At 40.1% G+C, this 15,675-nt stretch overlaps 1 protein-coding gene across 4 annotated transcripts in view; it reads right to left on the bottom strand.

Moving 5' to 3' along the window:
* The window catches only part of HMGA2 (high mobility group AT-hook 2), a 115,898-nt gene that overhangs the window by 49,762 nt on the left and 50,461 nt on the right, over positions 1-15,675 (bottom strand). The gene's annotated exons all lie outside the window — the stretch shown is intronic.

The raw sequence follows: 15,675 nt of genomic DNA, 5'->3' as shown, positions 1-15,675 counted from the left end.
TAAAAAACACAAGGAAAGGAGGAGGAAAAAGCTAAAGGAAAACAGAGAATGGAGGAAAATAGAGAAAGAAGGAAAAAGAATCACATTGCCCCTACAAGAGCAGCTTTGTGATTCCTCCAGTAATGTTACTCTGTTTTGTTTATCATGAAAAGATCCCATTAATGCTCCAGTCCCATCAAACAGGAGACCAAGTTCATGAATGGCACCTATCAGAGCCCAGGGTAAATCCAATGATTAGAGGGAATTTGCCAAAGGGCCTTTGTAGCTGAGAAAAATGCCTACTCCAGTGAGGAATGCAGCAAATTCCTGGGAGGACAGGCCCTCCTTTGTTGGCAGTCTGGCGGTATTCTGGAGCAAATAAAGGCACACAAAAAAAGTGGGATCTTAGATGCAATGAACATTTGAAGAAAACATTCAAAGACCTCCTTGAAACATTCACACCCCCCTCCTCCTCAACTGTACTAATTCTGTTTAGGATGAACGAAAGGGCTATACTCAGAACACTACTATTTTAGGACTACATAATAGAAATGTCTCCCTACAGCATGAACTTTACTTACTTAATATTTCTACTCCTTCTTCCTAATTAAAACGTCTATTGACATAAGCTTTTAGGGGCTGGATTCTCAGAAAGCGCAGATTGCTATAGACCCACTGAAATAAAATGGAGCTCCACTTACATCAATATAGAATTTGACCTTAGATTTATAAAATAAAAGAAATACACACACCAGTGGAATGGACCTACAACTGGTCCTGAGGTGGATACCACTTCATCAATTTACCCTAGTTTGTTAATGTATGTGCAAAATGAATATGTATCATCTATGAGTTATGCAGCAGTAACTGAGAATGCAGTGTCGAATGAAGGATGCGCCTGGCTAGATTCATCTTGAGAGCATAATCACATCCAGCTAGAAATTAAATTCACAAGATTGAACAAGACAAGCTGTCACTTAGCAACTAAAAAGGACACAACATGTGGCTGTTGATTCATTTCAGACTTACATGGGCGATGCTCTTTTAATTCTTTTAAGTTAAGAACTCATTCATAAGAAACACATTTAAACCAGCAAAATTACATGGACGTACAAATAACTCAGCCAAATATCAGGAAAAAATATATTTAAGCTGCAAATCATTATAATCATTATGTAACATTTGTCCATATTTGCTTACCATGATCTTGTTAACTAAATTATAGCAACGTCAATATACTTAAAGTAGCTTTTGTATGAAAAATAGCCCCAAACCATACCAAACGTACAGAGGCAATGTTCTGTCTGCTACAGGCAAGACTCTAATCTCACTTACATCAGTGTAAATCCAGAATATTTCCAACTATTTCACTGAACACCAGCATAAGTGAGATCAGAATTTGGCCCTATGCCTCCTTCACTCTGCTTCCCTCCAGAGAAAACAAAACCATTTTTTGTTCTTTTGCTGGTGTGAAAAATCAGATACAGATTTTATGGCTGAATTAAAAGATCTTATCTGCTTCTGAAATCTTGAACTGCATAAACTGCATGTAATCCTCACATAAACACATTCAACAAACAGGGTTTCCTCCACCCCTCCTCATTTCCTAAGCTCTGAACAATCTTAATGCCTTATTCTTCACAATGTGCCCTTAAATACAATATGTTTCCTCATAAATATTGTTGTAGGCTTTTATTTTATATGTTCTGCATTACAAATTTGCTGCGATGATGGAGTGAAGTAATAATCCTGTATTTCCAATTAGGCTCTGTAAGCTTATACATGTTTGAGTATGTGCGTTGGTGAGTGTGCATCTGAAACCCAATAAAATATTAATTATTTGTAACTTTGGAGACTGATACTCTTAACATTTTTCAAAGTGGAGGTGAATTGTTTGCAAAGGTGTTTCCTTTATTGCTCTGCAAATGCTGTTCATTTTACTACTTGTTTTAAATGATCTTTTACTGGTCCAAGTGGATTAACATTCATAAAGCAGTGCAATGGCAGTGGAAGAATAAAGAGCTACGTGCACAAACAAAACTGCGCACTGTGCAGAGCACCACTGCATTACTCAGTTATGTGTGAAAAACGGTAGTGTTAAAAAGGCTTCTTTTTCTCTCTTTTTTAAAGAAGGAAAGCAGCAAAAGTTTATGTTGACAACTAGGTTCTGCTGCCTTCTGAATATCTCCAAACCAGGCTATTTGGGGGATGTTTTACTTCCCTCACAGTCAATGGGAGTATTGCTCCTGTGACTGATTGCAAAACTGAGCCATTATCTCTTTATTCTGTTGGAAATGGAGAGCCAGACTCTACACCCTCATTCATGCTGGCTCACTTTCTTCAGTGAGACTCTTTAGAGAGCAAGATACCAAACTCCTCTCACAGGTGACAAGCCCTGAGAATGGGCGTTAAGCCAGACAAAAAGGCCTGCGCATCTACTCACCTACCTACACACACCTACTGGGCCCAGACTTACATAAATACTCAGCAGAACAATGGATTTCATAATGCGTTGTTCCTCCAGCAAAGGTATACAACACCCMCGGTTCCACTTAAATACAATGGAAACGAAGATATTCAGCACCTTGCAAGATTAGACATTCAAAGAGCAGTTAGCTATAGTAAAAGAGAAACATACTGACAGACAGTAATTAAATTCCCTGCAAGAGCAGCACATGTCTCCAAAGCATAGTTCTTTAATTGCCATCAGCTGTATAAATCCTAGGAGCATCTTCTGCAAAACAAGTATCAACTTAGAAAACTGGTCATCGGAGAAATATGCAAAGCCTGCAAAACACACATGCACCCGTGTGTGCACTAGCATTCTCATACAAGCTTGATTTATTGAGCCTCTGCTGGGCAGATGGCTGAGATTTTAAAATATACTCCTAAAACTATAGAATCTGCTTGTTTGTTTATTTTTCACCAAACAGGTGCTAAGAACTCTAGACATAATTCATTACAATACAGAATACTAGGGCAAATAAATGTTACAGGAATCCTTACTTGTCAGACTATCATGCAGCAGTGTGAAACCCTGAGCAGAGGGTTTCCTCCCAAGCAGAGGCTACATCATCTAACGCATGCTTCTTTTACTGGCTCTTGTACTGAGCTCTCCTCAGAAATGGCCATGACTTACGTACTGATTTACTCACGGTTATGCACTGCCAGTGGGATCTGGAAATCCAGGGACAATTCCTGTTCTACCACAGACTTCCTCTGTGTCTTTGGGAAGACACTTAGACCCAGACATTTAAAGGCATTTAGGAACCTAAAGGCACAGACAGATATTTGCAATAATATGTCATACCAAAAACTGTGTTAATCCAGAAACAAACACCTTGCCCTGCTCAGGCAGTAGCATAACCTCCAGTGTGAACAGTGCCATAGACACTCAGGGAAGTAACAGCATGAAATCACCCTTCCTGAGCTGGCAGATGGGTGAATCACAGCAAACAAACAGAAATACCCTGGTGATTTCTTCTTAAAAAAGGTGGCTGTTTAAAGAAGGGATTTGGCTCAGGATTTTGAACTCTCATTGCAAAGCCAGAATTATTTACTACTGCAAACAACCATTAAGTCCTGAGCTATTAAATCCTGTAGTGAAACACAGGTTGAAGCAAGAAATAACTGACTGGCCTAGATTCAGAGTTCAGTACAGTTGAAAAGAGAAGCGGAAAGACAGCTCTGCAGGCCTTGCACCCCCTGGTTTCTCAGGCTGGTTCAGTTTCTTTCAGCTTAGGCTAGCAGCTCTTGACCCCAAGGGATAGTCTCTTCCAAGTAGTTACCTACTGCTCATGCATGTAGGACACTTGTTCTCTTCCTGTCTCTTGGTGTGGTGACCAGAYCCCAAAACAGCAAGTTAATTAAAATGGTTGTTACTCCAACAAACACAGGAGGTAAAAACATTCACAAAGGAAAAAAGGGTCTATGCATAACTGGCTCTTTCTAGTTACCATTTAGTATCCTTCACTATCAAAGTTCTACGCAGTACCAAGTTCTGTCACTTAGTATCACTTGGTTTCTGATTTAGACTTTAGACTTAGAATTTAGACTTAGTTCCCGATTTAGAGAAGGAAATATTTCAATTAAAACAATGGGGTTCACTCAGTATGAAATCAAAATRAGAACTGGTTTATCAAAGCAGCTTCACGATGGGATTCTTTGAAGCATCAAAGATGCTGGCACTCCTCTTAAAATGCTTTGGGAACTTTTGAAGCCCTTCCTGTAAACACTATATTTTTACTTTGGTGTCACCATGAAATTGGAAGAAGACAGGAAAAAGAGGACATGGAGAAGGAGTATCTGTTCCTAAAATACTCTGACAAAGTTAAACTGACAACATTAAAAGCTACATCTTAGCTTTTGGAGCTATGGTCAGTGTTTACATGCAGATTCAGTTGCTCAGCACCAGTGCATGAGGCAGTAGAAAGTAGTCACTGTCCAGGTCAGCAGAGGCTCCTGTGATTACCCCCAGTCCTCCTCAGAGTTCATCAGGATATGCAGGAGTAGGTGCTGCTTCCAAAATGAAATCTGGACAGTGTTAACTTATCATGTCTAAGCCTGAGGCCTAAAATAACAGTTACCAACATTTGTGTTTTTGTACACGCTTTGAAAGTGCTGGGTAACCAAAACTAGTTGTTTTTTTTTTCAAGAATTAAAGCATTTCTGACCTTTTTCCAAATAGCCTCTGTAAACATAATGAGAGATAGAGATACCCATTTACTGGCTTTTCACAGGAACAAAAGTGAACTTAGCAGAAAACAAACTGGTGAAGAGAGGGCAGAGGCAGCCCTGAACACAAAAGGTCTTGCTATATTTCTTAAAGGTTCTCCTGTACTAACAGCAATTAGAAAGTTCAGCTGTAATTTCACCCCTCATTCACAGAGAACCTTGTCTCACCTTAAACAGGAAATAGGGACTGAGTTAGTAGAGCCTGAATATAATAGAAGTCTGTGACTGTAGTGCACTGCTGCCATCAATATAAATCTGTCATAAACGCACTCAGCGAGGAAGAGGAACTTCCATACACTGAGGCCTCYACATTTTTTGATGCAGATGCAGATTTATGGTGCATGGGAAGCAATAAGCCTTTGAGCCAATGTGGACCTTGCAAATGCACATGGCTGCACTGACTTGTACTACTTGGTAGGACTACACTTTGATAACTCCATTGGTAACCAGCTCCTACGTGACTACAGAGCTGGGTCAAAATACAACTAAGGATTCTTGATTTTTACAGTAAGGTGGCTTACAAAAGGAGAACCAGACTTTTTAAGCTGGACTGAAACCGGTTTGCTACATGCAACTGCCATCCTGAACTTCCAGGTATATTAAATGACCAAATTCAGTAGCCTTCATTCCCATTTGGGAGTGAATGTGAATGGGATGTCCATGCACTCCAGGGCTAAGGGACTGTTCAGTGTTAGGAAAATAAAAGAATCAGGCCGTCAAAGCCATCACAATTCCAGTACAATTTTGTTCACCTTTCTAGTAAACTTCTAACATTTTTGTTAAAAAAATTAGTCCTATCTAGGAAGCAGTTAAGTCAAGTGACTGAATTAAAGCGATTACTGTTCTGAATTACAGTATCTTAAAGAGTGTTTCTACATAAAGGGAACTACAACTGAAAGCAGTTTTGAGCAAATTAAAAAACAGCTCAGTGTCACAATTAATTAAAAACAATTTTTCCAAGTCAGCCTAATAGAAGGCTTCCTACATGCAACCAGCAACTGATTAAGTGAGTGACTCAAGCAGTAAAATCACAGTTGGGCCTATTTTCTTCATCCTGGAAGGCCAAGTTCAATATTTTTCCTATGAGGCATGCCTTACTATAAAAAGAATGTGATGTTTGAACGTGAGTGTCTCTGCGCTCCGTGCTGGCACCGAAAGCCTTTCCTAGCCCTCCTGCCACATTTCAAGAGTACAGAATGAATCACAATCATGTGGCTCACCTCCCTGCCAAATTCTTTTCTTCTGCTACCACTGCGAGTTCCTCTTAGCTCTCTGCCAGCAGTATCTGTCCCCCAGCCAAGACCATCAGTGTGAGTGTCAGAGGGAGAGACAGGGCTCGCTGTCTCCTGTATTCTTCATTGAGGAAACAAGTAGGCAGATTGTTAGAAATCTGTAGTCACAGGGCTCACTAAATAGGTGGTTGGGCAGGTCAAGAAATAGAAAATGTTTAAGGAGGAGGCTGAGGAGGGGAGAGTCAGACAGAAGGGAAGGAGCACAGGAATGCCTGAGCAGGCTCTTCAGCCCACTCTTTGTGCTGCGAGGCAGCTCTCCTTCCTCCAACCCCCCTGAATTGGTAGATATACTCTTAATCCATCTGTCCTATAATGTCTGATCAATACAACGCTGCTTTCAACCAGGCATTTTTATTCAGCAACAGAGATCCCTACACAAGGATATGTAACTTTATTGCAAGCTATTTTCTGAGGCTGTATTATCTTGGCCCCAGTCTATGGTGGATGGRAAGATGGGAAGAAGGATACTGCCTCAGAACTTGAGAAAAACGAACATGTAGGTCACAGCATTTCATTTAGCAGAGGGAGAGAGAAGATGATAGCATGCATCATACTGTTTTGAGTGCCAAATTCATGCTTGAGGCTGAGGCAATAATAAATAGACTGTACCTATAAAGGGGTGCATCCCGCAATTAAAACATGCTGACTTTTAGATGTTTCAACATGCAGTGGACACGTATAAAAATGGCTGAGAGTCTTCCTTCATTTCACAGAGCTACCCACCAATTTGCCAAGGGCTGAGGTGAGGGCTGAGGTGAGGACTGGAAGAATCTGGGATGGCCAGCAAGCACAGTCACAAATCTCAGTCCTCCTTCTTAAGAAAGTCTTTCCCTGAGAACAAGAAGACTGGCCCTCAGATCCTCACCCTTGAGCTGCCCAGTTGCCAGCCTTCCAGCCGACCAAACTCATAAACCCATGCCCCTCATAAAGGTTTTCACATCAGCTAGGGAGATGAATGAGAGCTTCTGTGCCCTTCTTTAGAGCCTTTGCTACTGGCAATGCTTTTATGCAGAAGGCGCTCATACACGGTGGTAATGGATGCCCATATAAAATCTTGAAATAGTACTTTTAAGAAAAAAAAAGGTGGAGAGACAGAGAGACAGAGASAGTAAGACGGTGAGCAAGCCCAGCACTTGCGAGTCATTATCACCTGAATCCACTGGCTAGCTGCTATTCAGGCAGTTATAGCACATAGAATACTGCAAGGATCTCTGGCAAAAACATAATAATGGGAAATCCCTGAGCTCCTTCACGTAGAATTTCAAAGTTTTCAGACAAAAGAATCCCATCTTTCAGATGTTTTTCATATAACATGTTAATATTATTTACCCGTACAAAAATTAYTGTCTATCTTTAACAAAATACTTTRTTTTCATAAGAACTGTTGTGACAGTTCATAGCTCTAGACATACAAGCACAATTAGAGAGTCAATCCAATAATCATTTCTAAGTTCTTGTAGCAATAACTCATCCCTCCTCCATAGCATCTCCTCCCATTGTGAAATATCACTCCTTCTTTTGGCTGCAACGTCCTAGGACAGGCAATTGGCTACCAGGTGTTTCCTAGAAATGTGAAGATGTGGAAGAGTCATTGACTTTGGAAGAAACAGTTGTTCAAGCAAGCTTTTGCTAGACCTATTCATTCCATGTGCCTTTATAATGAAGAATTAAAGGAATCATTCTTTAAGGCACAACTATAAGCATTTTTAACTGCCCTTACAGAATTTTGGCCTTCTCCTAAATGAYTGAAAAATGATCAAGATAAACGTTTTGCCACTGGAAAAGTTTTACAAATCTTGGATGTTTTTACTTGCTTTAAGGTAGTGAAGAGAACTGGATAATATCCAGCTGGATAATACTGAGTTAGCCTTCTTCTCCTCCCCTCCCCAAATTTTATCCTGATTCTTATACACAAGCATTGTCCCAATCACTCTGATGGATCTGTACTGATACACACATTGAGTTGAAACCTGGAACTTCTGSAGCTCACCTTGTGCCATAAAGAATATGAGACTTAAAATGTATACAATTAATCTAGACTTACATTATTCTCACAGGTTTATTCATTGTCCATAAAAGCTARGAAGGAAAAGTACCCCAAAGGATATTAAATTCTGGAATCTCTGTGGYCTAGTGCTTTGTTCTATTTATGCAATGTTCCCACGTCCAAAGAAGCCTGAGCTTATAGACTTCCCAGAAGTAAATGCCCACGTTCCCAAGACATTAAAGCCAAGTTAAGAATTCTGCTAAAATGAGGATGAAATATTTGGAGTGATTTCTCCCAATTTACATTAAATCAATCCCCTTTTACTAGGCCTGTTTTCGTATCAGTCATGTCTTAAATTTTCTCTGCYAAATGTCTCTCAGGTAGATTTTACTACCAACCAACTTCCTCAGGGTTACTTCAAAATTGGAATCCCAAAAACACAACCAAATTGCTGGCCACAGGCTCACTCACTGAGAGGTATTCCAGTGTTACCTTTTACCTTCCATTTGCAGTGGGCTAATGATGCACATGTGGCTGGCTACTCTCTAYGCTCTCTACACTGCAGCTCAGCTGACAAGCAAACCTGCTCATAGGCTCCACTCTTTTTTATGAGCTGTCTCTACAAAGTAACATACTAAAGCTACTACAGCTCTGACTTGCTTTATAGGAAAGAGAATGAATAGGAGCATGCAAAATTTCCAGGGTCAAACCTTGCTCTTTTTCTGTAATGTGAGTAGYCCATTGACTAGATTTTCCATTTTCAAGTATTCCTAAGTATGGAGCAGAGGCAGAAACTGCTGGTGAGTTTCCATTAAAGAGAAAAGATTTTTTTTTTAATAATAATGTCAGCTTCAGAAACATATGCACAGTACTCTTTTCTCTCTGCTGAGGGATAAAACTTTTCAAAATACATTATTTTTCTTGTAACCAATAGAAAAACACATTATGTAATTTATAATATAATTTAAATTCCTGAAACAAACTTGCCAATAAAAGAAGCACAGCCTATCAGTGAATGAGGAGTTGGAACATGCCACTAATTCACTTTCTGCTGCATGATTTCCTGAATGGGACAATGACATTCTCTTTTATACAAAGTCCAAGAGATCTGAAGACCAAAAATGTGGTATATACATGAAAGATTCAATTTGCAGTGTTTCACTCTTGTAAAAAGTACTTCCCTAATCAGAGTTCCAAAGCACCAAGAACAAAAATACCAGCTAATTCAGGAGAAAAAGAGACTATTTAAAATGTGAGTCAGTCCATTTTAAATAAATGATCGTTAGCTTTTTCTAAATACATTACAGACTCTTAGCTTAGGCTTTTCAGAAAGCTGAATAAATCATTCTTAGCTCTGTCTTAATGGGAGAAAGAAGTATTTGTAGGCACCAATAAATTTTGGAAATGAAAGTGTCTGAGTACAAGAAGTCTGTACTATTCATGTTAGAGATATGCCCTTCCATCATTCTTGATAGCAAGTTGCTTTAGAAAACATAACAAACTGATTTTAGTCTTGGAACTAAAACTGGCAAGTGGTTCCATCAAAGTTAACACAGGACACAGCACCTTTGGTACAGCTTGACTCCCATGGTGATCATGTAAGTTAAGTGGTTCAGAGTGTGTGGATGGAAGAAAAATTGAAACTCTTTCAATGAGATACTATGAGAAGAATTCAGCCACAGCATCAGCAGGTACTGTTCTCACTTAGGAAAGCTGGGATAGGGCTGTTTCAATCAGCAAGTTTATTCCTTTGAATGTAGCTGTCCCCAAATGATAACTAACTAGACAAGTACCTTTTCAATAAGATTGTATTCATATTGCAAATTCACATTTAACATCCCAAATGCCATTTGTAGGCTACCTCCCCAGAGGATCTTTTCAATTACTTCATTTTTATTTTTTGCTTGTCCCACTCTGCCCCTCCCAACTATTATTCAGTCCCTCAAAAGGCATTTCTGTTGTGGCTGTAACTTGGACAGGAGATACGTCAGTGTATACTCAGTCTGCACATGTAAGTTGATGACTCAGATTCTCTCAGTACATGCTGTTTATATGCAGCATTTATCATTTCCTGGTCAGGCAAGATTTCTGCTTTTCTGCTGTACCAGAGTTCAATGAAATCATMTAATCAACTGGATCTGCTCAGACCAAGTTCATTCACCTCCATCTACATTTGAGTAGAAAGTGACTTGGGGTTTTCCTTCTGGTGTTTTTTGTCTAACAAAGGAGCTATTCAAGTCTAGAGAAACATAACACCCATTTTTACTTTTGACTATAAATAAATTTAATGCTATTATTGTGACAGAAGAGGAAGGGGAGCTCCAGGACACTGTTCCAACATTATTCAGTGGATCTATTTGTTAGTGAACACAGCTGATTTGATGGGGTTGTTTTGTTCTGTTTGTTGCTGGATCCACTACAAACACAACTATTGGCAGCTCAGCTAGCAACATATGAGAAGGGGCTTCCTCTCCCGCTGTAGTGTTCCTGGCTGCTTGAGCATGAACAGAAAAGGTGGATGGATGCCAATTGGCAAAAACAGTAGAAATAGCAGTGCATGATTCTAATACAAGCAGCAAAAAGACCAAGCACACAACATCTCTCTCTCTCTCCCATTGACTAAGGTTGCTTTTGGCACACAGCGGCAGGCTTTTCCATGCTTATTTCCCTCTGGTCAGGGCAGATATCTTTAATTATGTAGCCATGCAAGGTAATACTGTATAATCTCTGGCACTGCTGATGTACTAGGGTAGTAAATAGAGGGCAAAAACACTGATCAGCTGTTAAGCAGCTCGCAGATGCTCTCCACCTTGACTTTCTAATAAAATTCTGCATAAAGGGGCTTAGCTGGGGACTCCTCAGACCAATTCACATACACTGCGGGAACACATGGGAAAGGGTGTGCACCTAAGGGGAGGAAAAATGTGTAAACAGCAGTGACTCAGTAATGCCAGCACATTTATGAAAGACAGGTTCACTGGGATTAACATGCTTCCTTCATAAACAGATCTTCATTAACAATTGCATGGAGCATGCACGCCTTTCAGCATGTACAGCATGTACATGGCAGTGGGTGGACCAAATTCTTTAGCAGTGCGCTTTCTTTGTTTTATTCTTTCCTGCAGGATATCAGCCGATCAAAACTGATCCAGACCGAGGCTGATCTTTCCACCACTCCACAATGCAYATGAGGATTTATGAAGAGGCTTTTTCATATATTATTTTCATATAATATTATTTTATTTTGCTTCTTAATTAAAAGATTGCTTAATAATCTTTAAGGATTCCTCCTCCACCCAACCAACATTTACATTGTGATCAGCCAAAGCAAGATGGTTAATTCAGGGACTCCACAGAGCAAGGAAATGCTATGAGACCATTCCCCATTCAGAGGTGGCTTTTCCTGCAAGAAATGGGCTCATTTGATAACAAGCACAATTCCCATTTCTCTGTAGAAACCCTTCTGCTTCAGGTAGCTGTTTTGTTACAGGTGGGATTGATCTAATGCTCAGTAAAGCCAACTTTCCGCTGACTTTGGTGGCCTCTACATCAGCCTGATAAATGCACTTATTTATTTTCAAGCCAGAATAAATGTGCTCAAGTACAGTARGAGATTGTACGACAATCTATTTTGACACATAAAAACAGAGGTCTTGATGTCTAGATTCACTGAAGATGTCTATGTGACCTTTCTTTATTCTGCCTGATGTTATTAATACGTGCTTATGAGCACCCTGACCAAAGGATTTAAGACTGTCATATGATTGGTTCCCTGTACAAGCAATTTCCAATGAAGTCAACACAGAGCTTAAGACTGAGCCCTTAGTGTTTTGTCCTTGGAGGCAGATCTTGTACGATGCTCACCCCTAAGGATGCTCAGAACAAGGTGCCCAGCATCTTCAAGAATTATGTCCTGCATGTGTTACTATTGTAAGAGAGAAGGAAGAAGAAACTGAGTGCACATACAAAATATCTTCCCTTCACAACAGACTTATGCTCTGTCTATCAGAACACAGGCACAGCCCTACTAACTTAGAGCAAATGTTGATCTATCTTGTTTTTCTATAAGCAGATGCCCAGGAAAAGACACTCAGGGAAAGCAAACAATGATGTACAATCCTCTGATACTTTCCAGGCCTTTAGCTATTTTAAGTTTTGRTAGCTCCTAAGCCAGATGAGGTCTCCATGTGATTAGAAAGCCTCAAAGGATTGCCCTTCATGAACTTACCCAATCTTCCCCTGAACTCAAAGAAAATTCAGCATCCACAGCACCCTGTGGCAAGGAGTTCCACTGATCTACGAGTTGCATTGTGAAGAACCATCTTCTTTTRTCTGTTTTGAAATAGGGTCTTATTGATTTTAGCTGATGCCCCTCACTGTCATCTTGGAAAAACTAGTCAGCAGTCAATTCCTACCAACTCTCTCCAAATCTCTCATGATTTTGTTCTAATTATCTCTGTTCCAAACTGAGAAGTCTCAGCTTACTTAATCATCCTTTGTAGGGTAACCACTCATACGGTAGCCTCCTTGACCACCCTTAAACTGTCTTCTGCTCTACCTTCCTTCTGACATGAGCAGACTAGAACTGCATGAAGTATTCAAGATGTGGAAAAACATGTTAGCATACAGACTGCAACTTACCTTCAGCTTGCATGCAATAATTTTGATAGATTTTGATACAAAGGAAACAGCCCCTTGCATCACCAAAAATGGTATAGCCTTAATAAAAAAAAAAAAAAAAAAAAAGTTTATCTGAACAAAATTTAAATACACAGCTCTGCAAGTTACACCTTACCACAGTGAAAAACAGCTGATTGAATAGGCCTCACTACATATATAAAAATCCCCTGCCTTTTGTCTGGCTATGTGGGTGGGTGGGGAAGAAGGATCAGGGTGGAGTGAGGGAGGAGAGAATGGTGTGTTTTCTTTGATTATAACTTGCGTGATTTGGAAGTGTGTGCATTTCCCTGTGGGAAGTGCCTAAGTCTATCTCTAGTGATCTAAAATCCGTGTCAAAGGTTTGTGAATGGGTTACAGAATGAGCAATGGCACCTCCCATCGTTAGCTGTCTACATTTTTTATAACCACTTGCATACTTTTGGTCAACCACTGTAAAATAAACAGTCCTTCCCAAATGTTTTTGTTTTCTTTGACAGCACAGCAATAATTCACTTGGAATGCTGAAGAATATAATAGCACTTTAAAGCTGTTGTAAAGCTGCCTTTTTATGATTTATGTTTGAGTTGTTTTTAACCAAAAAAGATGCCAGATCTACAAAAGTACATGAAATTAGAAGATGTATCGTGTGTGAGTGCATACAATGTGTGTGTGTGTAGGGGGCTTATACAAGAGAGACTGTTTTAAATAATTTTCATTTTACTGAGAATATCTGGGCATTTGCCTATGTCTTTGAAAAATGACTCAATATAACAGCAAGATTAACTTTTGCAACTACCAAAATCTAATAAAGATGACTGAAATGAATTTCCYCAATGTGAACTGTTAGGACCTCATTCTTGCTACACCCCTTGAGTAGAAAAACAATACACTTATGGACATTGCATCTGACCAGAAGAAACATTTTAGAGATTGAATATTATATGGCTGCAAATGCAATCAGGAAGTCATACTCCAGACTAGTGCAGAAACCTATGAAAATTATTCCAGTGTCTGCTACCCTGCATTACCCTGCATTACCAAGGAGTCWTTTCATGTGTCCATAGATGTTTATGTTCTGCCAGCATCACTACATTTCTCTCTCTCATCTTCTTTCTGAAAACTCTGTCTCCAGCCTGTGCAACAAATACCCTAGATCATGCTGTATGACAAACATCAATAAGTCGTATGTTAGGTTTGTTCTTAAAGACTTAGAGGTTATCAGTTAGGCCATCACACCTGCATTCCTGACAAACAGCTGGAGACCCAGAGAGGCCTTGCCCAGCTCAGTGCTTCTCCAGCAGAGAGCAGTGATACACTGTCAGTGAGCTCAGTCCTGGAAAGCAGGGCAGCTTCCAAGCATGAGAAAATGCAAAGCTCAAAGCTGGCAAGCTCACGAGAATGAGTGTCAGAGGAGCCGGACTTGGAGAAACATGTAACAACGTGGGGTCATCTGAAAAGAAAACCATTAAAAATACCTGCAAATGCAGAGCCTGAGCCAGCAGCCCTCACTTCAGTAGGATTACTCATGTGACTAAGAATTACGAGATCAGATATGTGATCCTTACTGCATTTCGCACTATAGGCCAAGAAGTGCAGGGAGCATTTGTATCATTAACTCCATCTGCTCCCAAATTAGCATCTAGTAGTCTTTGGCAGCCATTGCTCAAGATGCTTATTTCTGTCTAAATAATACCAAATTTCCTCTCTGCAGAACAGGAGAAAATACCATGCCACCAAGAAAATAACATCTATCTTCTGTGTTTGCAATGGTATAGTTGCTATAAATTTAACCAACTTAGGTTATGAATATGGCAAGTTTTACAGGCAGAAGGAGACTCTTCTATTATATGAGCCAATAATGACTGAAAAAAAAAATGACAAGCTTGTCACACGTAAGCTGCTGTACATATTACAGGGATAGGTTTATACACATACCCATGCACACACAGGGCCATTTCACTCTTTATACGGATCTTTTATCCTTGTGTATATTCTCAACAACCACTACTAGTAGTGGACAAAGTCAAAATATGAACTACCCCTTCAACAATAAGAGGTACTGATTGTTAAATTATAGATTTCACTGCTATAGCCTAAGCATAAAACACAGGTAGATTATGACCTTACCTATCCCAAGCCCTAAGAACTGATCTGGTCCTTCAGAAAAAAGTCTTCTCAAGTGCAAAGTCCCATATGTTAACAAAATTAATATCTTTCATCTAATGATCTCAAAATGTTTCACAAAGTTCACCGCACCGGAGTTACTCCTATTTTACATACAATGAAAATTGAAGCAGAGAAAGTACAACGTCAGGGCTGAGGTCAAAAAGTARGGTATGCATGTATTGCATTATATACTGATCGTTCTTAACCTGCCTGTAGTCAGGTCTCACTGACACTGATATTTTGCCTCCCTGTCCCTCCCCAGCTGCTACTAATTCATCCTGCTTCTTCCAACCTCCAATGCTGCTTTTGCCTTTTCTCATGTAGCCCTAGCACTCTGCCACTGCCTTCTCAATCCCTCTCACCCCTTCACTCTTCCCCCACTGTCTTAACGCTAGCCGCTCAACCTGCTGTCACCTCCCAGCTGCTGCTCCATCTCTTCTTCACTCCACACTTCCAGCAGCACCAGCAGGGAGCCCACGCTCTTACTCCCTGCAGAGCTTGCAAGCCTGTGCTCTTTGTGGCACCCTGTCTCAAGTTGGCAACCCCAGTCAGTGAGACCCATCCACTCAAGTGAGAGCAYGTGATTTAAGCTGTAATTCAGCTATTCTAGCTTTGTGCCCCACTTTTAAACACAAGACTGCTTTTGCAGTGGAAAGAACACAGAACATCAGTTACACCACACAAATAGCATTCTCTGAAAAGCACTGGTAAGTCAACTCTAATATTTGAGCTGTAAGGCCTGTTCTACTCCAGCTACCACCAAAAGGAGGCTGTTACATTAGAGAGCAGTGTTTCATAAATTGAAAGCGTGCACACATACACATAGGCAGTGTTAAGAGCCTTGCTGACGGTGGTAGA

This window comes from Rhea americana, unplaced genomic scaffold, assembly GCF_003343005.1.
Source record: "Rhea americana isolate MKP2758 unplaced genomic scaffold, rheAme1 scaffold_88, whole genome shotgun sequence".
Taxonomy (NCBI): domain Eukaryota; kingdom Metazoa; phylum Chordata; class Aves; order Rheiformes; family Rheidae; genus Rhea; species Rhea americana.
Note: the sequence above shows the minus strand (reverse complement) of the source record. Positions and strands in the feature narration are given on the sequence as shown.